General features: G+C 45.7%; 1 protein-coding gene across 8 annotated transcripts in view; it reads right to left on the bottom strand.

The window, feature by feature from the left end:
- GULP1 (GULP PTB domain containing engulfment adaptor 1) overlaps positions 1-24,095 on the bottom strand; it is a 267,536-nt gene that overhangs the window by 214,785 nt on the left and 28,656 nt on the right. For all 8 annotated transcript variants that reach the window (XM_077319443.1, XM_077319442.1, XM_077319440.1 and 5 more), the window contains exon 2: positions 4,005-4,238. The gene's annotated coding sequence lies outside the window, so the exon portion shown is untranslated. The remainder of the gene's footprint in view (positions 1-4,004; positions 4,239-24,095) is intronic.

Here is a 24,095-nt window from a genome sequence, read left to right as displayed (position 1 = left end):
TTTTCTGGATTCCTGAAATCACGATTTAAAAGCAGCCTTATCATGACCCAGCCATTGGACAGCCTTGGGATGTTGGTGACGTCATGTGGAGGGGGCTATGTATGCCGCCAATATACCAAAGCTGTCCAGGAACATTTTCCTCGTGCGGAAATGGCCCATGTATTCCTTCTTAGAGTGATCAGCTGGGTGCCTCTGGGAGCCTCATATTTCTTTCATTACACTGGTGTTTTGTTCTTCCTTCAAGAAGTTCTCAGTGACGTTATTCTCACTGCAATGCTCTGAAATACTTTTTTTGAAAAGAATTATCTTTTGTGCATAAAGAACAATGAGAGATTTAAGAGTGATCTTATGTAAAGTTACTCTGCTCTAAGTTCTTGGAAATCAAGGGGGCTTAGACGGGAATAACTTTGCATAAAATTATACCGTTAGCTATACTTACAAAAGCAAGGAACTTAAAACTGAGAAAAGATACTGAAAGTACATCCAGTCAGATTACATAACTACTCAATAGTTCTGCTCATTATCCACTGCACTGTTGGAATCCAACATACTATTAACAAGAGAACTGGAGATAACAACCATAAGTGAACAGTGTCCAACTTGTCACTTGGGGGCAGCCCCCAAGGCATCAGCCGGGGAGGAGGACGAGGAGGAGCCGCAGCCCAGTACCAACTGATCCACAGACTGGGACCGGTCCCCAGACCAGGGCTTGAGGACCACTGCACTACACCACACTGGCTCCTAATGCATCTTCGCTACTATTTTCAATTTTACACATCGTATAAGGCATACGTGAGGCTCAAGCACGTGAGGCTCATCTTCCTTGTAGCACCACAGTTAATATTCCATCAAAGTTCCTATTACTTATACAAGTTTTTTACATCTATACGAAAATCTCTTGGAAATTTAAATCTCTATCTTGATGGTCTAGACAGGTCAGCCTTAGCAAGAGTTGTATTAATCTCTGCCTGATTAGATAAAAGAATCTTGAACGCTCTTGGGCATACATCTGTTTCTGTGTGCATAAGTCACGGCCAATGTATGGCAACTTCCTTTACTAACAACAATCAACATTGCTCAACTTCCAAGGTCTGATGGGATCAGGCTGACCTGGGCATAGCAGTACTTCTTCAGAAAACAGCTGACCTTACTGTGAAGAGAGACTTTAACATGTTCAGATGTTACTTAGTGTTCTGGGCTGCTGAGAACTTCCAAGTTGACCCTCCGGTCCATAGCCTCCAGCCCCAACAGCTTCAATGTGGTCAACTGGGGAAGAATCACTTGGTACATCACCAGCTTGGTGTAGCGGTTAGGAACAGGGGCTTCCGGTTTGATTCCCTGCCCCTCCTCTACCTGCAGCCAGCTTGGTGATCTTGGGCTCACCACAGCAGTGCCAGAGCTGTTCTGGTCAAGCTGTAATATTAGGCCTCACCTCCCTCATAGGGTGTCTGCTGTGGGGAGAGGAAAGGGAAGGTGATTGGAAGCCGCTTTGAAACTCCTTCCAGTAGAGAAAAGCGGCATATAAGAACAAACTCTTCTCCCTCTTCTTCTCTTATCCAAAGAACGATAGCATTTTGTTCACATTCAATGTGTTCTGAGCCAGTCAAATTGCTTTCAGTCCCTTGCAGATTCATCTCAAGGTACTTGGCTTTTATTTTCAGTCCTGGCAACTGCACATGTAACATTTTGTCCCTTTTACTGGATCATCTGCAATGGGATCTCTCTGTACGGCTCTAAAATTTATTGTTTATTATTGAACTTATAAACCGCCACTTCCAGCAAGTTGACTTGCAGTGGTTTACAATAACAAATAACACAATGCCAAAGATAAAAATCCAACACAATAAAATTACATTATTTGATAAATAACAAATTACATGGCGATCAAACAGGAACAAACTCTTTCCCAATGACAGGACCATCATAGCCGATATGGGTTATGGTCATCATACAAATAATGATGGGAAAAAGAAAAATCAGGGGATAGACCGTCCAGCAACTCCCAGCTCAGTCGACCATCAAGCCCAGCAGCCAGAATACCCCGGGAATCAACCACCCGGCCTCAACCAAACGCTCTAAAATGATGTGTGTGATCCTGCCTTTTGGAATTTCTTAGCATTTCCTAAAGGCTCAGTCTTGCTTTGGACCTCTTTGTTTAACTGAAATAACTGGATGGCTTAATGATAACTGGTAGGATGACAAAATGGTCAGCACATCGGGATGGCTGTGAGGCAAAAGGGGATCCTTTATTCTCAGCGAAACATCTGTCTTTATCTAAAGGGAAATGTGGTTTATTAAGAAGTATAAAACCTTAATCGTTTCAAGTGTGTTATAAAAGGATAATGGTTTCCTTTAGGCTAGTAACTTATTAGTTGCACAGTAGATAGTTTTCTTTTTCTTTCTCTAAAGTTCCCTAAATAGATCAAGCTACAAAGGCTTATCTTACTCACTTGTCTATTAGGCTAATGATTTCCACACACAAAAAAAGTATTTGCCTCACTTGCCACAGAGGCTAATGACTTCCACACAATTCCCTTCACTGGCCACTGAAGCAACTAACTTCCACACAGAGGAATTATTGCCCTCACTTGTCATTCAGATGAATGCCTCCCACACAAAGGAATGATTCCTTCACTTAACACTAAGTCAAATTAATTCCTCACAAAGGAATTATTCTTCCCACACACAAACACACTTGCCACTGAGGCTAATGACTCCCACACAATTCCCCTCACTGCCCATTGAAGCAACTAACTTCCATGCAGAGGAATTATTGCCCTCACTTGCCATTCAGATGAACCTTCCACACAAAAGAATGATTCCTTCAATTAACATTGAGTCAAATTAATTCCACACAAAGGAATTATTCTCTCTCTCACACACACACACACACACACACACGCTTGCCACGGAGGCGAGTAACTCCCACAGAAAGGACACAGATTTCCCTCATTCTCCATGGCATCTCACTCCATCTCTTTACCCACTCCCTTTTTTTTCTCTTTTATTATTATTACATTATTATTACTAGATAGATTTATTTCCTGCCACTCTCTACAAGGCTCGTGGCGGGTAACAATAGTCTTGCCCCATTAAAATATCCATTAAATGACTTTAAAACATGGCGGAATAACAATCTTATTCCCACCCCCCACTGACAGAGTGGCGGGAAAAAGGAGGGAATGATGTGACTTCTAATCCGGGGGGGAGGGGGGGGATGGATCTTATTCACTCAACCAAAAGCCTGGTGGAAGAGCTCCATTTTACAGGCCCTGAAGAAAGCTGGTAAATCCTGCAGGGCCCGCAGCTCACCCGGGAGCTCATTCCACCAGGTAGGGACCAGGAACAAAAAGGCCCTGGCCCTGTTTGAGGCTAGACGCGCTTCCTTAGGGCCAGGAACGCTAACCCTCTGAACAAGCCAGTTAACTCTTGCACATAAAGCCTCTGAACAAGCCAGTTAACTCTGCCACTAACTCACTTGCTCACTCATCCAGCCCCTCTTTTTTGTACCTTAGAGCAGTGGTCCCCAACCTTTTTATCACTGGGGACCGGTCAACGCTTGACAATTTTACTGAGGCCGGGGGGGGGGGGGGGTGGCAGTCTTTTGCCAGGGGATGTCGCCGCCACCTGAGCCCTTGTTTCGCTTGCTTTCCCACCGGCGCCCCTGACTTCCTGCCGCCCGCTGGGGGGCTCTGCCAGCAGCATCTGCACAGTGCCACGCTGAGGGAGAGCCCCAGCCATGTCCGGCCGCTGGAGAGCACCAAAGGTGAGCCGGTGGCACAGTGGCAGGGCAGCCCCCACGGCAGCATCCAGGGAGGAGGACGAGGAGGAGCTGTGGCCCAGTACTGACTGATCGACGGTCCGGTACCAGTCCCTTGGACCGGGGGTTGGGGACCACTGCCTTACATTTTTAAACCACAGTAAACTTACATGTAAACCCCCATTTTAATTCACAGAAATAAAACACACACAATATATCCACATAGCACAACATTACAGCATACCTGAAAGAATGTCTGCTCTCTTGAGATCAGGACATGCATCACAGTCTCAGTAGTGTCCAGGGGAGAGCCAGCTTGGTGTAGTGGTTAGGAGTGCGGACTTCTAATCTGGTGAGCTGGGTTTGATTCTGTGCTCCCGCACATACAGCCAGCTAGGCTCGCCACAACACTGATAGAGCTGTTCTGATGGAGCAGGAATATCAGGGCTCTCTCAGCCTCACCTTCTTCACAGGGTATCTGTTGAGGGGAGAAGAAAGGAAAGGAGATTGTAAACCATTTTGAGAAAAGCAGCATATAAGAACCAACTAATCTTCTTCTTCGACATCCACCTTGCCAAATCCCCTTCCATAGTGTATGCAGAAAGGTCACACCATGATCTGTTTTCGGAAGGGAGGGAGGTCCTGTAGCTGGGCCAGGAGATGACAGAATTGGAAGCGTGCCTACCCACCCTGGCTGCAGTGCATCTTGCTATCTTGCCCTTGCCCAGGAACCTGCCTATGGAGGACCAGGTCACAGGAGTAGCCTGCTCAGCGTTTTCCATCTTCGCCAGGCAAGGCTACTAGCGCCCTATCTGTCCGTGGCTTGCTTAGCCACAGTCATCCATGCAGAAGTCCAGATTAGACTTCTGTAACTCACTCTACACAAGCCTGCCCTTGTCTCTGACCTGGAAATTGCAGCTGATGCAGAATGTGGCTGCTAGTGTCCTCACAGGGACATCTTGGAGGGCCTATATCCAGGCAGTGCTGAGGCTGCTGCATTGGTTGCTAGTTGCTACCTGGATCAGGTTCAAGGTGTTGGTATTAACCTTTAAGACCATCCGTGACCTGGGCCCCACATATTTGCAGACCTGCCTATCTCTTTATGCCCCCTGCAGGGCTCTTCGCTCTGCGGGTGCAAATCTGTTGGAGGCCCCTAACAAGAAGGAGGTTTACCTAGCCTCAACAAGGGCCAGGGCCTTTTCAGTCCTGGCCCTGACTTGGTGGAATGAGCTCTTGGGAGAGTTGAGGACCCTGACAGAGCTTTCATAGTTCCGTAAAACAGAGCCTGTAAGACAGAGCTCTTCAGCCTGTTCCTTGGTTGAGGCCAGGGCAAGTTACATCTAGGCCCGTCCACAAAGTCAGGTCATCAGGCTCCCCTTATGCCCTGAGGCACCAGTCCAAAGCCTGTAAAGCGGGATGAGGCCTACTGTCACCACTATGGGTGGGTTAACTGGTTTATTTTAAGAGATTTTAAGGGTATTTTATTGTGGGTTTTATCGGGCTTGTTACGCACAGTGTGGAAGTGGCAGGCTATAAAATAAATGAAGAAATAATAAAATAAATAAATAAATGAGAGAATGTTGTGACCAACAAACTATCTAAGGAAAGACATACCATGAACAATGAAGAAAGTACTTTGCAAGGTATAAGCCAGTGCAGTAAAAACAGGTGAGGCCTATAATAATCCTTGCAATATATTCCATTATCAATGTGTCCTCCTGGGTTGTTCTATTCTATTACAGTTGTAATCTTTTAATGAAAATACCCTCTTGAACATTAAATAACTTGACGCTTCTGTGTGTGTGCAGTTTGCGCTGTCAAGTCACAACTCACTTATGGTGCTCCTGTGGGTTTTGTCAAGATCCTATTGTCACATGTTCTTGCCATGATGTTCCCACAAGCTACGTTGCACTTATCCGGTGTATTCATGTGGCATGCATTTGCTGACATTATTTAGCTGTGCTTGCCCAAGGAACAGGGTGGATGAGAAATGTCTTGTTATCTAACTTGTCAACCCCAGGGAGGCTCGCAGTAAATTTCCAAAGAGCCTCCCTGGTACCTATTTGTTACCTTGGGTGGCGAGGACCATGCTCTTGGTAGGTCTTAGGCAATCTGTCTATTCGATTTTGCTTTGGCAGGCTTGTGGCGTGGGAATACTGAATTATAGCTTCTGGGTTTTGGGCACCAAGTGGGGCTGGGGCTAGGGGTGTTGAGCAGCCATATATCTAGGCAGGCTTCTGCTAACTTTAGCTTTGGCAAAGAGAATCATGTACCTGTTTCATTAACCCTCCGATAAATAGATTTCTTCAACCATTATTGGGGAAGTCGACTTGAGGCAAGAGACTGAGGTGGTTAGCCATTGCCTGCCACTGTGTTATGGTCCTGGATCTCCTTGATGGTCTCCCATCAAAGCACTAAGTGCTAACCCTGCTTAGCCTTTGAGATCTAATGAGATCAGACTGGTCTGGGCTATCCCAGTCAAGGTTAATTTTACACATTAGGGAAGCTTATCTAAATTGTTCTCCAAGCACTTTCCTAGTCTTTTATGTCCAATTTGTTGGTGTTCGTTGTCCAAACTGCCTGCTCACATGACTGCCATTTTCTTTTTTACAAGCCTCTTTCCTTCTTCTTAAAAAGAACCAGTGACCTTCTCGCTCAGCCAGAGAGATTTGGCTCCTTGACAAAATGACTGAGGATAAATTAAGCAGAAACATCATTTCCAGGAAAAGGAGACAGATGGGGGGAGATAGTCAAGGACAGGGCCTCATCTAGCAATCATCAGCATTGCATGCCAAAGGTCCCACCTTCAATCTCCAGCATCTCCAGATCCAAAAATATAAAAATCCAGACTAAGATGGCATGTGGCGTCGACAAGCGTTGCTGCCAGTAAAATCAAGCAGTACTGACCATGACAGATCAATGGTCTCGTGTCCTGTAAGGCAGTTCTGCATGTTCAAAAGGGCATCAATGCAGTATCCAATTGAGAGTATTTGGAGATCTCCCCAAATTAAAACTGACCTCCAGTTTAGAGAGATAAATTCCACTGGATGTAATGGCTGGTTTGAAGAGTCATCCCTATGGTATGATTTCCCACTGAAACCCCTCCCCTTCCCAGAAACTGCCCAGTTTATGCTCCAACCCCAAATCTCCAGAAATTTCCCAACCCTCAGCAACTGTACCTATTGAGGTTGTGGTGGGGCCAATAGAAAGAACAGGACGGATGGTATACCAAACTGCAATGTGAATCTGATGCTGGGCACTAGTTGTGGTGGATAGAGTGGAGGATGAAGACATAAGAACAAAAGAGAAGCTGTGCTGGCTCAGGCCAATGGCCCATCCAGGCCAACACTTTGTGTGACACAGTGGCCAAAACCCAAATGCCATCAGGAAGTCCACCACTCAGGGCAGAACTCCAGAAGCCCTCTCACTGTGGTCCCCCCCACCTAGCACCAACACTACAGAGCATCACTGCCACAGACAGAATACTTCCTCCCTGTTGTTACACACCCTGAGACAACTGGGAAGGGTGGGCTCTAAAAAGAAAGTTATTATTATTATTATACCTTGTGGATAATATGGATTTCTGATCCATAATTTTATCCAGTCCTCTCTTGAAGCTGCCTATGCTTGTAGCCATGGCACTGAATTCCACATGTTAATTACTAGCACGTGTAAAAACACAGTCACGTGGGTGCAATAGAACATTTCCCACTATGCAAAGTTTTCTGCACATACATGCGCGCAAATAAACTCAATACTATCAAAATATTGTACATTCAAGTGACTCAGAAATATTAGTGGTTAATTAGAGGTCAGAAATATTAATTAGGAATATTAGTGGTTAATTTTTCCAAATTTTATTTCTTCCATTTTCTTTTCTGTAAATTGAAGAAAATGTTGGATTTGAGAAACAATTATTTGGAAGGCACACAAACCAGCCGCCACTCTACCTTTGACTCCATTAGATAGCACTGCCCTGTTATTATGGAACAGAACATTATTATTATGTTCCTCCGCCACAGACTGTAATTTCTTAATGGCTCATCAGGATTAAAATCTGCATCTCTAGTAGACAGGTCTGAGATACGAAGAGAATAGTTTAGTTCTCCATTCAATCATCAGAAAAGCCAAAGCTGAGAGTGAGCTAAGATTGGCCAGGGAAGCCCATTGTAACAAGGAAAGATTTTTCAGTTACGTGAGGAGCAAACGTAAAGTAAAGGAGACAACAGGCCCACTGCTGGGTGCAGATGGACAAACTCTAACGGAGGATGCAGAGAAAGCAGAAAGGTTCAGCACCTATTTTACATCTTTTTTTCCCACAGGTCAAAGGGTTTAGGCACATCTAGAGATGGCAGTAGCCAAGGGATAGTGTCTGGGTGGCAGGTTGACATGGACAGAGAGGTTGTCAAGAGGCAGTAAGCTGCACTGGATGAGTTCAAATCCCCTGAGCCGGATGAAATGCACCCGAGAGTGCTCAAAGAACTTTCCAAAGAATTTGCAGAACCCTTGTCCATCATCTTTGGGACCTCTTTAAGGACTGGAGATGTCCTGGAAGACTGGAAGAGAGCAAAAGTTATTCGGATCTTCAAAAAAGGGAGGAAGGATGACCCGGGAAACTACAGACCAGTGAGTCTGACCTCTGTTGTGGGGAAGATAATGGAGCAGATATTAAAGGGAGCGATCTGCAAACATCTGGAGGACAATTTGGTGATCCAAGGAAGTCAGCATGGATTTGTCTCCGTCAAACCAACCTGGTTTCCTTTTTTGGCCAAGTGACAGATTTGCTGGATCGTGGAACTTCGGTTGATGTCGTTTACTTGGATTTTAGTAAAGCTTTTGATAAGGTTCCCCATGACGTTCTGATGGACAAATTGAAGGACTGCAATCTGGATTTTCAGATAGTTAGGTGGATAGGGAATTTGGTTAGAGAACCGCACTCAAAGAGTTGTTGTCAATGGCGTTTCATCAGACTGGAGGGAGATGAGTAGTGGGATACCTCAGGGCTCAGGACTCAGAGCTCGGTGCTCGGTCCGGTACTTTTTAACATATTCATTAATGATCTAGATGAGGGGGTGAAGGGACTACTCATCAGGTTTTCAGATGACACCAAATTGGGAGGACTGGCAAATACTCCAGAAGATAAAGACAGAGTTCAATGAGATCTGAACACAATGGAAATATGGGCAAATGAGAACAAGATGCAATTTAATAAAGATAAGTGTAAAGTTCTGCATCTGGGTCAGAAAAATGAAAAGCATGCCTACTGGATGGGGGATACGCTTCTAGGTAACACTGTGTGTGAACGAGACCTTGGGGTACTTGTGGACTGTAAGCTAAACATGAGCAGGCAGTGTGATGCAGCGGTAAAAAAGAAAATATTTTTCACAGTCAGAGTAGTTCAGCAGTGGAATAGGCTGCCTAAGGAGGTGGTGAGCTCCCTCTCACTGGCAGTCTTCAAGCAAAGGTTGGATACACACTTCTCTTGGATGCTTTAGGATGCTTAGGGCTGATCCTGCGTTGAGCAGGGGGTTGGGCTAGATGGCCTCTGTGGGCCCTTCCAACTCTATGATTCTATGATTCTCTGCCAGGCATTCGATAATGCTGAGATAGTAGTTTTTACAATGCCTCTGTCTCTGCCATTTTGAACCAAGCCAGGTAATCTGATATTCACACAGCAATTGATCCAGAGCAATCAGCAAAACTGTTTCGATTAGTTATTGTCCAGGCTTTGAGCCAGATTGTTTGGAATTAACTAATCCACTTTTCCTAGTGTTCTTGTGTAATTTTTTACTACCCTTTACATAATTATTCCATGTAGATGGTATTTTTCCCATTTTGTAAACTTCCTTTCTAGTACTTCTACAGAGATATCAGAAAAATAAGTTTCTGTAAATGTGAATTTAAAAGGATAAACTTAAAGTAGATGTTATGGAGCTATCTCCCTGAATCTTTGTCATAGACTGTGCAAAATTCCTTGCACCGAAATTTGAGAGCCATACCGAATATAAATTGTGCTTTAAAAATTAAGGACACAAAGGTATTTATTACCCTGAAGGACCGTTTATGCACTGGAGGTTTCATGCCGGGCTGCAACTGGAGTTTTAGACATGGTAGGTTGCCTGACCTCTTCCAGCACTCACATGGGAGAGCATCTGGCCTGGTGTACCTCATCCACCCCTGATCTGTGCTCCTGACAGGGGGGTGTGGCAGTGAATTTCCCAGTGCATAAACAGTCAAGGAGATGGTCCAGTATCAAGACCCTGTTCACTGGTTACCTGTTTATCTGTTCTTATGTTCTTGCCCTGATTGGTTACCTTGCCCTGTTTATGTCCCGAATAAATTGCATAATATTTCTTCATAGTATTAAGGCCTGAGGCCTCTTTCTCACATATCTCCTGGGAATATAATTTTTTCACCCTGTTTGCCATGATGTATCGGTTAGGAATGTCTTCTTAGAAACTACAAAGTTTCTGTTGCACATGCTTTTTGCATGGGAACATTGTTCATGCCTGGCATCATAGCCAGCACACCCAATTTCAAATTGGAAGGAGGAGATTTAGAGACAGTTTATAGTTTGCTTGCTAACATGGTCCTTCAGATTGAGCAAGGGACCTCCTTGTTCCCTGTTCGCTATCTTCTTCAATAAAGAGATTTCAATAAAGAGTTTGATGGGGACTTGAAACTAAGCAGGGTCAGCCTTCAGATGGGAGACCACCAAGGAAGTCCAGGATTTGGACACAGAGCCAGGCAATAGCAAACCACCTCTGAATGTCTCCTGCTCTGAAATCCCTGTATTGCCTTGGTCTTGATGTTACTTTCCACCCAGCAAGTTTGTATTTAAATACATTCCAATTAAATCTGTTTTTTCAATCAGATTACAGATAACATTCTATAAAACAAAGTTATTCAGTCCAGATTTTACTGTATCTGTGCAGTAATGAGCGTGTCACCTGTGTATTATTTATTTACGGTCATTTAGACCAAAATTTTTGAAGCACTACTATACAATAGCAGTTTGTAAAGGGAAGGTAATATATTAAAAGGTTAAAAATGCATCAACAATAAAACTTAAAACTTCTTCACCATAAAAGCCAACATTTAGAAGCCGTTGACTATTTTACACTGATAAAATGAGCCATAAAAGCTATAAAACTAATAAAACTCTTAAAATATAAAACAAGAGACTAGATTAAGAGGCATGCAATACATCTGCTAACCAAAAAACATAAGAAGTTCTGTGGACCTGTCATGGCTATACATGAGTGACCCATTCTTTCCTAATTCTTAAAGCTAGCCACGCAAATTTTGCTACTTTGCTAGTTAACAAATTATCTGTATCTGATAGCAATATTTGCAGGCGATGCTTTCTCAGGTCGTGAGGGCATTCTATAAGCATTGGTACTAATGCACCTGTGCGAATATGATTATACAGCTTGCACTCAAATAAGATGTGTTCTGTGTTCTCTACTTGACCCTCATTGCAGATACAGAGTCGATCCTTGAGAGGTAGTCCATCAAATTTCCCACTCAAGTAAGCAGAGGGCAGGGCATTGTGACGAAGGAGGGTAAAGGATCTCCTGTGCTCAGGATTTACCACTTTTCTTAGATATTGCATCTGGGTCACCTGTGTATTAATTTTATAACAGTGACTAGCTTCAAAGCCTGTTCCTAAGAACGGGCCTTGAAAGAGTCCCCTCCCCTAGCCCCTGGCCAGGCAGCTTAGGTGGCTTTGGGCCGCAGCTCACAGCCGGATCAAGTGGGGCAGGTGGGGGACAGCGCATTAGCAGGCCAGGGACAGAGCTCCCTAGTAGGCAGTCAGGAGGTCGGGAGGCCCTCGTTAGCAGGCCCAGCCTAGCACGCCAAGAGGCCCTCTTTAGCAGGCCTTCCACCATGACCCTTTGCCCAGGGAACTCTCCCCTTACCTGCTGCTGGCTCCAGGCACTGAGGCGCATCTGAGAGCAAAGAGGTTAGAGTCCAGGGACGGAGGGCGGGAGCTGCAGGGGCAGGGCCAATCAGGGTGCAGCCGGCTTTGCTGGCTGCATCCTGATTGGCCCTATTCCAGCTTGGACAGCCTGTCACGTTCCAACCCCCAGGCTGTTTCACAAATATATAAAGGAACAATGGATAAGGATTTGTGTATTACTACCTCCTGATGACTGTGAGACTGCCTGATTCATACAGCAAAAAGTTTGCGGAAATTGCAAACAACAAAACCATCTTTGTCCAGTATCATTAATACAAAATACTGCAGGGGATTGTTAGCACACTTTAACCCCTCACAAGCAGCCTGTGAGGCAGCTGAGACTTGTTCTCCCAAGGCTATCCAATTAGTTCACTATCCGAGACAGCTTCAGGCGGTTTGGTGGAGAACTGAATACAAGAACGCCTTCATCAGAAGTTTGTTCTCTTCCAGTACATCCTGAGGTCTCACCTAGATCAAAGCTGTAATACCAACACGTACCAAGTTTTGTCTCCAGTTGAAACATCTTTGTTTCATTAACATTGTTCTGTCCATAGGATCAAAGAGTTGGAAGGGGCCATACAGACTTAATGCAGAATCAGCCTAAAGCATCCTTGAGAAGTAACTGTCCAGTCGCTGCTTAAAGAATGCCAGCAAGGGGGAGCTCACCACCTCCTTAGGTAGACAATTCCACTGCTGAACTATTCTGTGAATTTTTTTCCCTGATATCTATCCAGTACTGTTCTCTACCATAGTTTAAAGTCATTATTGCACGTCATATCCTCTGCTGCCAACAGGAACCTGTCCCTGCCCTCCTCTAAGTGACAGCTATTCATATATTTAAAAACAGCAATCATGTCCCTTCAGGCTGAACATTCCCAAGTCTCTCAGCCTTTCCTCACAGGGCATGGCCATCCTCATTGCTCTCCTCTGAACCCTCTCAATTGTGTCCACATCCCTTTTGTAGCAAGGCCTCCAGTACTGACAACAAGCCACTGGATCTTAATTTGTTCGCTAAAATGTGTTATGTTTTCCTTCTCTGCTGATATCAGGCCAGTGGACAGTCGTATTCATGAGTAAAAGTTCTGCAAATTAGTTTCAGCGGGTAGCCATGTTGGTCTGAAGTTCAACTGCCAGGTTGAAGCCCAGGAGTGCTTAAAGAACAACAAGATCTTGGAGGTATGAGCTGTCAAGGCTCAAGGCTCCGACAAAGGGATTTTTGAGTCTTATGCCCACAAAATCTTGTTTTTCTCTAAATCATTGCTGGACTCAAATTTTGTTTTTTCTCCCTGCAAATTAGAGATTGATGGATGGTCCAGAAGGGGTATTAGACTAAAATAGAGTATTAACAGAAAAGAACTCATGTTCAATGTCAAATCTGATGATAAAGCCATTATTCATTATTTAAGGGAGGAAAAAGAAAATATTTACTTCACATTTGAAAAAGGAATGTGGTGATGCTGAAATGTAATTCAACTTCATTGCTAGCAGATGCAGTTTGCAAATTAATATATATCTTCAGTATGGTTTTTTCATGCATAGAATTGGCAATAGCTACTACATTAACACCCTTTCTCGTCAAGACAGTTATTATGCTTATAAAATTTAAAACATTTTAACCGAAGGAAGACAGCAGGAAAAACTAATCACATTGTAAATGCATGACATATCTCTACATCAATAACCTTGCTTACAAGATCCAGGAGATTGAGCTCAGCATATCTACTGATCCTCAATTTCATATAGAGTAATGTCTAATATTCACTAACAACAAAATATTCCGGATATTGTATTTAACATTAAGCGGACATTTTAGTTGCCCTGATGGAATAATATGACAAACTTTAAACTGCAATTTTCAAACACCCCCAAAAAACAGGATTTACAATTAACTCTTTATTGTCACTCTACAAAACTTAACAAAGAGTGACCTCCTTCAAGTTCATGACGTTAAGTAATCTATCTATTCCTCTTAATAAAAGGGTAAGAGAGTGCTAGGAAGAGCTGGGACTAATCACCTATCCACTAATCAGGGAGACTGTCCCAGCTGTCCTATCCCTGATTGGACATCCATCCAAGGAGCAGCCAATCAGGAGGGACGTCCTGCCCCTTGCCACGTCCCCCTCCAACTTCTTCCATCTGGAAGGATGTCCCACATCACTCCCATTACCCGTGGTCGCAGTCCCTGGCCCTCTGCCCTCTCTCCCAGCTCCAGCTGGGAGCAGGACGTCCCAGCTCCAGCAGGACATCCCTCCTGATTGGCTGCTCCTTGGATGGATGGCCAATCAGGGATAGGACAGCTGGGACAGCCCCCCTGATTGGTGGATAGGCGATGAGTCCCAGCTCTTCCATCTGGAAGAAGTACCAGCCACTGGTAAGGTAGGCAGGCAGCTGGAACTGGGAGAGAGGGCAGAGGGCCAGGGACTGTGCCCATGGGTAATGAGAGTGATGTGGGGCGGAGGGAGGAGAGAAGGAGCCCCCACCAGTACTCCTGCTGCCTTGTGGCCATGCCAGGCCTTGGCAAGGTTGTCCGGGCAGCACAGGAAGGAACGGTATTCCCACCAATACTTCCCCCCCCACCTGGAAAGGCCCACTGAGGCCTACAAAGGCCTCAGCAGACTTTTTGGAGGTGGCGGGGGAGAGCAGAGCCCTCACAAGCACTTACTTCCCATCCCGAAAAGGCCAACCAAGGGGCCTCAGCGGGCCTGCCCAGGGAGGGGGAGGGGGCCTAACACCCCTTGCATTCCTGGCTGCAATGGGCTTTGCCCCTAGTTGTCCTAGAATGCTAAACAAGGATCTGGAAGACCCATGTTCAAGTCCTGACTCGGTAGAAAGAAATTAGTCACTTAGTAGTCAGCACTTCATAGTGATTATAGCAGGCGCCCCCACACCTTTTCTGGTGCCTACACATTATGTTTAGATAGCAGGAATGGCCAAGTGGGGCTTTTGCCTACCATTTGACTGGCCAGTGAAGAGTTGATTGGTTATACGGATTTATTAAAATGTTGCTGTGACAACAGTTGCTACCACAACAGAAAGAGTTTCACTGTGCGTTTAATGGCAAGCTTCAGCAGCCATTTTGTGACTGGCTCCACTTCCTGTGGCAGTCATTTTATAGCAGCCATTTTGTGGTAGCACCCACCACACTGTGCCTGAATTTCAAAGGTGCTCACAGGATCAAAAAAGTTGGGACCCCTGGGTTTGGGTGTCAAAACAGATGTGAAGAACCAGGTTCAAGTCCCCTTACTGCAATATAAATTTACTAGGTGACCTTGGCCCAGTCGTTACTCAGGTTAACTTACCTCACAGAGTTGTTTTAGGACAAAATGAAGAAGTCAAAAATGATGTAAGACACTTTGGCTGCAATTGGGGAGAAGATATGGTACAACTAAAGTAAAATAATTCTTACCACAGTACATTACCTCCATGTAAGACTTTTAACTAACCTTCTGGGACACATTGCTACTCAGTTCTATTGGTCAGTCCAAGAGACAAAAAAAAAAGAGAGAGGACTTAGGCTTCCTTTCATGCAAACTTTAGTTAAGTTCACTCCATCCACAACGTGGATCCAAAGTGGCATACAACATTTTACTCCCACCCCCACACCCCCTATTAAAGATCAAAATAACCCTGTGAGTTAAGTTAGGCTGAGAGGTCATAACTGTCCCAACATCTCCCAGTAGGCTTTTATAGCAGTGCTGGGACTTGAACCTGGGTCCTCTATCCTATTTTGACACTCCAGCCACCACCCGCCCAGTGATCAGTAAGTGACTAATTTCTTTCTACATTATTATGGCTTCATAATAAGCAGGACTCCACACCTGGAGTACTGTGTGCAGTTCTGGAGGCCTCACTTCAAGAAGGACGTAGATAAAATTGAAAGGGTACAGAGGAGAGCGACGAGGATGATCCGGGGCCAAGGGACCAGACCCTATGAAGATAGGTTGAGGGACTTGGGAATGTTCAGCCTGGAGAAAAGAAGAAGAAGAAGAAGAAGAAGAAGAAGAAGAAGAAGAAGAAGAAGAAGAAGAAGAAGAAGAAGAAGAAGAAGAAGAAGTAGAAGAAGAAGAAGAAGAAGAAGAAGAAGAAGAGATGGTTCTTATAAGGAGGCTCAAAGCGGCTTACAGTCGCCTTCCCATTCCTCTCCCCACAACAGACACCCTGTGGGGTGGGTGAGGCTGAGAGAGCGCTGATATCACTGCCCGGTCAGAACAGTTTTTTTTTATCAGTGCCGTGGCGAGCCCAAGGTCACCCAGCTGGTTGCATGTGGGGGAGCGCAGACTCGAACCTGGCATGCCAGATTAGAAGTCCGCACTCCTAACCACTACACCAAACTGGCACCAAAAGGAGATTGAGAGGGGACATGATAGCCCTCTTTAAGTATTTGAAAGGTTGTCATTTGAGGGAGGGCAGGATGCTGTTCCCATTGGCTGCAGAGGAAAGGACACGCAGTAATGGGTTTAAACTTCAAGTACAACGATATAGGCTAGATATCAGGAAAACAATTTTCACAGTCAGAGTAGTTCAGCAGTGGAATAGGCTGCCTAAGGAGGTGGTGAGCTCCCCCTCACTGGCAGTCTTCAAGCAAAGGTTGGATACACACTTCTCTTGGATGCTTTAGGATGCTTTGGGCTGATCCTGCGTTGAGCAGGGGGACTAGATGGCCTGTATGGCCCAACTCTATGATTCTGTGATTCTATGATTCTAAACAACTCACATAGTCCTTAAAAAATATGCCCTCTAAGTACAGGGCAACATATGGTTTTAAACTGGGAAAAATCCACCTTGAGGTCTCCCACCACCTATCCTTCTATATATTGTATTTAAAATATTTCTAACCCTGCCTTTCTCCAAGCACAAGTTGGACCTAAGAACTTAAGAGAATCCCTTGTTGGATCAGGCCAATGGCCCATTCAGTCCAACGCCCTCTGTCACACAGTAGCCAAAACTCAACTGCCATCAGGAGGTCCACCAACAAGGCCAGATCTAAGGCATGTAGCACTGTCTAATCACATTCCCAAATAAAACAGTAAATCAATGTAAGTAAAAATGTGATAAATATAATCAGCAAGGCTGCCAGGATGCAACCCTCTTGAAATACTTCCTGTGTATTCTTGACCCACAGAACACTGTCTCTACTCCAAAAGTCCTTCTAAATAACTAACAGGCCCTCCATTTTGAGAATGAATCAGTGATTCAGTCTCATAGTGACACAAAGCTATGTAATTTGAAACGGCAATGTTGAGATTTTAATTTAAATGCTATTCTTTTGGGGGCTTAAAAATACCATTGCTTGAGAGGAGCAAAGAAATCTTTGAGGATCCATACGCTCAGATATTTCTAAATCTTTTCGAAATTAGTCACTATAGCCCTGAATTGGTAGCACACTGAAAACGAGAAGAAGGGGACTGTACGCTATTTTTCTCCTTAATTAAAACTAGATTTCTAAATCCGTTAGGAAAGAGGGTTCATTACAAAGTCACATCTAGAGAAAAAAGATACAAGAAGTTTCTGTCTCCGCTGCTGAATGGTACATCTAGTCATGAACCAGCGGGTCAAAGAACTTTCATGTTGGTAGATTAACGATGAACGACTTTCACCGACATCTTTCACAGTGAGGAGGTAAAGTCAAAGCAGACATATATATTCTACATAAAATACCAGAACTCAAAAAAATTCCGAGAGAACAAGGGGTGAAACTGGCTGAAAACCTTCCACAGTTCAAGCAACGAGTGATGTAGATTCCATACATGAACACATTTTTACTCTCAAGAGAGTTCTAAAAGGGTCTTTGCCAAGTAGGCACATAATGTTTGTTCGTTTATTTAAAACAGCTCTGTGCTGCCTTTCTACCCCAAAGTGTCAAAAATCAAACTTTAAAACATTTCTACATTAAAAACATCTCAAATGATATTCAGTAATTCCATAAAAAAAGCCTCTTGTGGCGCAGAGTGGTAAGGCAGCCGTCTGAAAGCTTTGCCCATGAGGCTGGGAGTTCGATCCCAGCAGCCGGCTCAAGGTTGACTCAGCCTTCCATCCTTCCGATGTCGGTAAAATGAGTACCCAGCTTGCTGGGGGGTAAAACAGTAATGACTGGGGAAGGCACTGGCAAACCACCCCGTATTGAGTCTGCCATGAAAACGCTAGAGGGCGTCACCCCAAGGGTCAGACATGACTCGGTGCTTGCACAGGGGATACCTTTACCTTTACCTTTAATTCCATAAAAACTTACACATAGACGTAAAAACAAAACTCAGGGAGGTTTATGAGATGGGTTTATTGAGGGTATGCCCAATGAAACAAAATCATCTCCACCAGTGGCGAGGAAGGAATCTGTCTATCCGTCCAAATTTTTATTCCCCCCCTCTTGGCAGATTCAGGTGAATTTTTTGTAATTATTGTTATTATTTATTTTCAGTTTATATCCCGCTGCTCTCAGCAAGCTCGCTTGCGGCAGGTCACACTAAAAAAAACCAATAAAAATACAATAAGGTAAAGGTATCCCCTGTGCAAGCACCGAGTCATGTCTGACCCTTGGGGTGACGCCCTCTAGCGTTTTCATGGCAGACTCAATACGGGGTGGTTTGCCAGTGCCTTCCCCAGTCATTACCGTTTACCCCCCAGCAAGCTGGGTACTCATTTTACCGACCTCGGAAGGATGGAAGGCTGAGTCAACCTTGAGCCGGCTGCTGGGATCGAACTCCCAACCTCATGGGCAGACAGCTCCAGACAGCATATCGCTGCCTTACCACTCTGCGCCACAAGAGACTCATAAAAAATACAATACTGACCCATTAAAACACCCATTAAAAACCCTATAGTGAAATCTCCCTGGGGAGGGAATTCCAGAGTTTTGACCCTACAACTAAGGGTTGGGTTGTTACCCATCTGGCCTCAGATGGTAGGGGAACCCAACAGGGCCTCTGAAGAATACCAGAGGGAATGGGTATGTTCATATGGGAAATGGCAGTCCCTAAAGTACGTTCTTCTTCCTTCCGGTAATTAATTCCATATGGGATTCCAATGCTTGGGTTTCAAACCAATTGTCTGGAGTTGTACCAAAGAGTTCCATTTACTACTGCTTTTTCTCCTGTCTGCTGCTATACTCCCGGCATTACCTTCATCCACCAATAAGGGCTTGTTTAATTTCTTAGACAGATCCAAGCCAATCAAGGATTGTATAAGCAACAATGTAAATGTGATACCCCATCAGCAATCACATATGGTTAGGCGCTCCTGGCCACGGTGTGACACAGTGTTAGACTGGATGGGCCACTGGCCTGAACCGACATGGCTTGTCTTAGGTTGGGTTAACTGTAAATGGGGCCTACAAAGCCCATGAAGAATGAGAGCAGTGTTTCTTGGATCTGCATACTCTTGGACTGTGCCTAATACAAAGTCCATTTCGAGCAAGGGCCATCGAGCTTCCTGGATTAATACATTATTTTGTCAGGTTTTTAGCAACTCTCCCTGAAAAAAAAGCCTTGGGAGAGGGAGGCATTTTTGATGTTGACAAAACCTTTTATAAAAATTACTCCTCTTGTGGTTCAGCCCTAATTGTCTTTTTATTACAACCTTGATGATCCCCTGGACAATTTTTAATAAATCAATAAAAAGCCACTCAGGATGAAGGCAGCCATCAAGTTCAAGAAACATAAAAGCATTAGACATGTTTTCTCTGCACAAAAATCACCCCCACTTGAAGCTGTGTGTGTCTGTGTGTTTGTGTGTGTGTGTGTGTGTGTGTAGAGCAGATGTCTGTAATGCATAGTTTGTCCCTCTGGTGCTAGTTTTCAAATTAAAACTGATAGAGGCGCTTGATTGAATATTCTTTTCTAAATATAGATTGACTAGCCTGTGCCTTTCAAACGTTGAATGAGACCACTCTGTACCAATAAAAAGAAATCTAGAGAAAGATTCTTCTGTCATGAACAACTATCTGAGAACATGTTAAATTTATAGCCAAGCACTTAGGTTTGCAAATCTGTTAATTATCGAAAAGTCCAATCCTCTGAACACGTTGGTAACGCCCACTTAATTTGCAATTTGTTTCTTGCATGTGCAGAAACAAATATTTTGAGAGGTGGCAAATACAGGATCTGTTTCCCACATCCTCTACATCAGCATTTTTGGCCAGCTTCAGGGACTAGTGGAAGCCCTTGAGGGTGTCCATAGGGTCCTCAGGTGTGCTGTAAGGCAGGGGTAGTCAACCTGTGGTCCTCCAGATGCTCATGAACTACAATTCCCATGAGCCCCTGCCAGCAAACGCTGGCAGGGGCTCATGGGAATTGTAGTTCATGAACATCTGGAGGACCACAGGTTGACTACCCCTGCGGTAAGGAAAGAGACCCAGAGCCCTTTTCAGTTTTCTGGAAACAGCAGAAGGGACTATCCTTTTCAAGGGAATGAAATGGAATCGGCTTCCTCCTTTCTGAAAGGGTGAGACATTAGAATCATAGAGTTAGAAGGTTACTCCATGGTCAAAAGGTCAAAAAGGCTGTCCTATGGGCAAAGCAGAACTGTGGGCTGGCTTTCCCAATATGTCAGCAGCCAGGCACAAAATCCAAAGTGTCACTCCCAAGTGATCTCATTTTCATTTCAACAAGAAACATCCCCGCTCTCCTTGCTTTCTGCAAACTACGCAAAACATGCAAAACTGAGTTGTTCAAGAGGGCTTTTCTAGACAGGCAATAACGTTGCGCCATACTAAATGATTCACCAAAGTTACTTGGATAAATTATTAGGGCTTTGATCTATACTACTGTATATAGCTTTCTGAAACCAGGATCCAGCAATGGGAGCGGGGAAGGTATTGGAGGCCCTCCTTTGACACAGGCTTGGGTAGGGTTGCCAGCCCTGGGTTAGGAAATACCTGGAGATTTGGATGGCCAAGCCTGGGAAGGGGGTGGCTTGGAGAGGAGCATCAGCAGGGGATTACTCCCATGGAGTCCACCTTCTAAAACAGCAGTTGTCTTCAAGGTAACTGATCATGGTTGTCTGGAGATCCACTGTAACAGCGGAAGGTCCCCAGGAGACAACTGGAGGTTGGTAGCCCTAGATGTACGCCATGTCTCCAATGTTTTGAAGATGCATCTTTGTAGATTTTGAAACAGAGGCTGGATAGCCATCTGACAGAGAGGATGATTTTGTGAAGGTTCAAGGGAGTGGCAGGTTAGCATGGATGAGTGATAGGGTTTGTGAGTGTCCTGCATAGTGCAGGGGGTTGGAGGAGGAGGAGGAGGAGGAGGAGGAGGAGGAGGAGGAGAAGGAGAAGGAGAAGGAGAAGGAGAAGGAGAAGGAGAAGGAGAAGGAGAAGGAGAAGGAGAAGGAGAAGGAGAAGGAGAAGGAGAGTTGGGTTTTTTATGTCGCTTTTCTCTACCCAAAGGAGTTTCAAAGCGGCTTACAATCACCTTCCCATTCCTCTCCCCACAACAGAGGGAGGTGTGAGGCAGGTGAGGCTGAGAGAGCACTGATATCACTGCTCGGTCAGAACAGCTTTATCAGTGCCGTGGCGAGCCCAAGGTCACCCAGCTGGCTGCATATGGGGGGAGTGCAGAATCAAACCACAGAATCACAAAGTTGGAAGGGGCCATACAGGCCATCTAGTCCAACCTTGCATGCCAGATTAGAAGTCCGCACTCCTAACCACTACACCAAACTGGCTCTCAGGAGGTCTCTTTCAACTCTATGATTCAAACACATTTTGGAGGTGGGACGCTGAGGAGGAAGAGACACCTCCTCACTCATACCCTTTAGCTAATATAACTGCAGATAGAAGTATTCTCTATTAGGGATAGGCACAAACTCTCTAAATTCTGTGCCAAATTAGGATGGATCGGGGCTCGGGATATGACAATTGGCATGTATGTGGTCGTCAAAGAAATAACTGATCTTCTGGAGTGCAACTCATGGAGGTTCAGAAAACTCTGACAAGAAAATGGTGTGGATGGTGTCTTCCAGCCTCAGAAACATGAATAGGGACCCCCCTAAACTTAACATGCACTGCCGCCTGACAATCACAGATTTCCCATTCATCACAATGGGACTCAGATCTTGATCAGTGTAGGATGAGCATGTGTTCCCTTTATTATTATTATTATTATTATTATTATTATTATTATTATTATTATTATTATTATTATTATTATTATTAGATTTATAGCCCGCCACTCCCTTGCGGCTCGTGGCGGGTAACAATATCGCAATTCCCCATTAAAACCCCATAAAACAATAATAACATTGCCAATATTGCCGGCATGGCAAGAATGGCAGCTCAACTCCCCCCCTCCCTCCCACTACTAGCGGGTGGAGAGGAGGTCCTGATGACGTTTTGCTTCGGGTCCAAAACCTGAGTCCCCGGGGGAGGCATAGATCTATTATCAGGCCCGGCCTCAACCGTAAACCTGGCGGAAGAGCTCCGTCTTGCAGGCCCTGCGGAATGTTGAAAGATCCCGCAGCTCTCCCGGGAGCTCATTCCACCAGGTCGGGGCCAGGACCGAAAAGGCCCTGGCCCTGGTCGAGGCCAGGCGTGCTTCCCTAGGGCCGGGAACGACCAACAGGTTTTCACCCGCAGAGCGCAAGGCCCTGCGAGGGGCATAGGGCGATAGGCGGTCCCTCAGGTATGTGGGTCCCAACTCGCGTAAAGCCTTGAAGGTTAGAACCAGAACCTTGAACCGGATCCGGGCAGCAATTGGCAACCAGTGCAGCTGCCTCAGCACTGGCTGGATGTGGGCCCTCCAAGATGTGCCAGTAAGGACCCTAGCAGCTGCGTTTTGCACTAGCTGAAGTTTCCGGATCAAGGACAAGGGAAGGCCCGCGTAGAGCGAGTTACAGAAATCTATTCTGGAGGTGACCGTTGCATGGATCACTGTGGCTAAGGGTTCGGGGGACAGGTAGGGCGCTAATAGTCGGGCCTGGCGAAGGTGGAAAAACGCCTGGCCCGCTACTTTTTTGACCTGCGCCTCCAAAGTCAGGGAGGCATCAATGGCCACACCCAAGTTCCTGGCCTGGGACGTGATGGTGAGTTGCGTCCCTGCCAGGGTGGGTAAGCGCGCTTCCTGGTCCTGCCCCCTACGTCCCAGCCACAGGACCTCCGTCTTGGAGGGGTTGAGTTTCAGGCGACTCTGCTCGAACCATTCTGTCACTGCTTCCAAACATCTGGCGAATGGTTCCGGGGGGAGTCCGGGCAGCCGTCCATGAGGAGATAGAGCTGGGTGTCATCAGCGTACTGGTGGCAACCCAGTCCAAAACTCCGTACCAGCTGGGCCAGAGGGCGCATAAAGATGTTGAATAATGTGGGGGAGAGGACCGCACCCTGAGGGACCCCACAAAGGAGTCTATAGGAACGCGAGAACTCATCTCCCACTGCAAGCCTCTGGGTCCGGTCCTGGAGAAAGGAGCGTATCCAGCATAACGCTGTGCCTCGTATCCCCGTGCCGGCAAGGCGGTGGACCAACAGCTCGTGGTCCACAATGTCAAAAGCGGCCGACAGGTCCAGAAGAACCAGCACTGCCGACCCGCCCTTATCCAGCTGGCGACGGAGGTCATCCAACAGGGCGACCAGCACCGTCTCCACCCCGTGGCCAGGTCGAAAGCCAGACTGATATGGATCGAATGCCGAAGTTTCTTCCAAGAATGCCAGGAGCTGGTCTGCCGCGGCCCTTTCAACCATCTTGCCCAGGAACGCCAAGTGCGACACTGGGCGATAGCTGGCGGGGTCCCGCGGATCCAGCGTAGATTTCTTCAGGAGAGGGTGAACCACTGCCCCCTTCAGCTGCTCAGGGAACTCCCCGGACTCCAGGGAGAGGTTGATAATGTCCCTGAGCTGGCCTCCTATCTTCTGGCCGCCTCCTTTGAGGAGCCATGATGGACAGGGGTCAAGGGGGCAAGTGGTCGCCCTAACTGAGCCTAGCAACTTGCCCACTTCGGATAAAGAGAGCCATCTGAAGCCGTCTGAAGCCGTTTATTGGTGCTGTGGTTTAGGATGGAGAGGGTAGATTTGCGTAGGAGCTGAGGAGGGGGAATTGCTTAGCTAGCTTACTCTGCCAGGGGGCTTGGCTCTGCCCCGGGTTCCTCTGCATTGTGATTTGATTTTTGTTGGCTTCTTTGCTCCAAAGGGAGAGAAAAAAATCGGGATTTTCATTCCTCTTTCATTCAGCAAGCATTTTTGTTTAGTGGGATTTTCCTGCTGTTTCCTTGGTGATTCTCCTTCCTTTTTCTTTTCATTTTGTTTCTCACACACACACACACACACACACACACACACACCATCCTGAATCACACACACACTTTGGGGTCCAGTAAGATGAGGGATTGCAGTTTGGGAATTTAGGGAAGGGGTTGCTATGGGGGAGTTGCTTAGTTCTCTGCCATTTT

The sequence above is a fragment of the Paroedura picta genome, chromosome 2, assembly GCF_049243985.1.
Source record: "Paroedura picta isolate Pp20150507F chromosome 2, Ppicta_v3.0, whole genome shotgun sequence".
In the NCBI taxonomy this organism is placed as follows: domain Eukaryota; kingdom Metazoa; phylum Chordata; class Lepidosauria; order Squamata; family Gekkonidae; genus Paroedura; species Paroedura picta.
The sequence above is the reverse complement of the archived record's forward strand: the minus strand, read 5'-3'. Positions and strand labels throughout refer to the sequence as shown.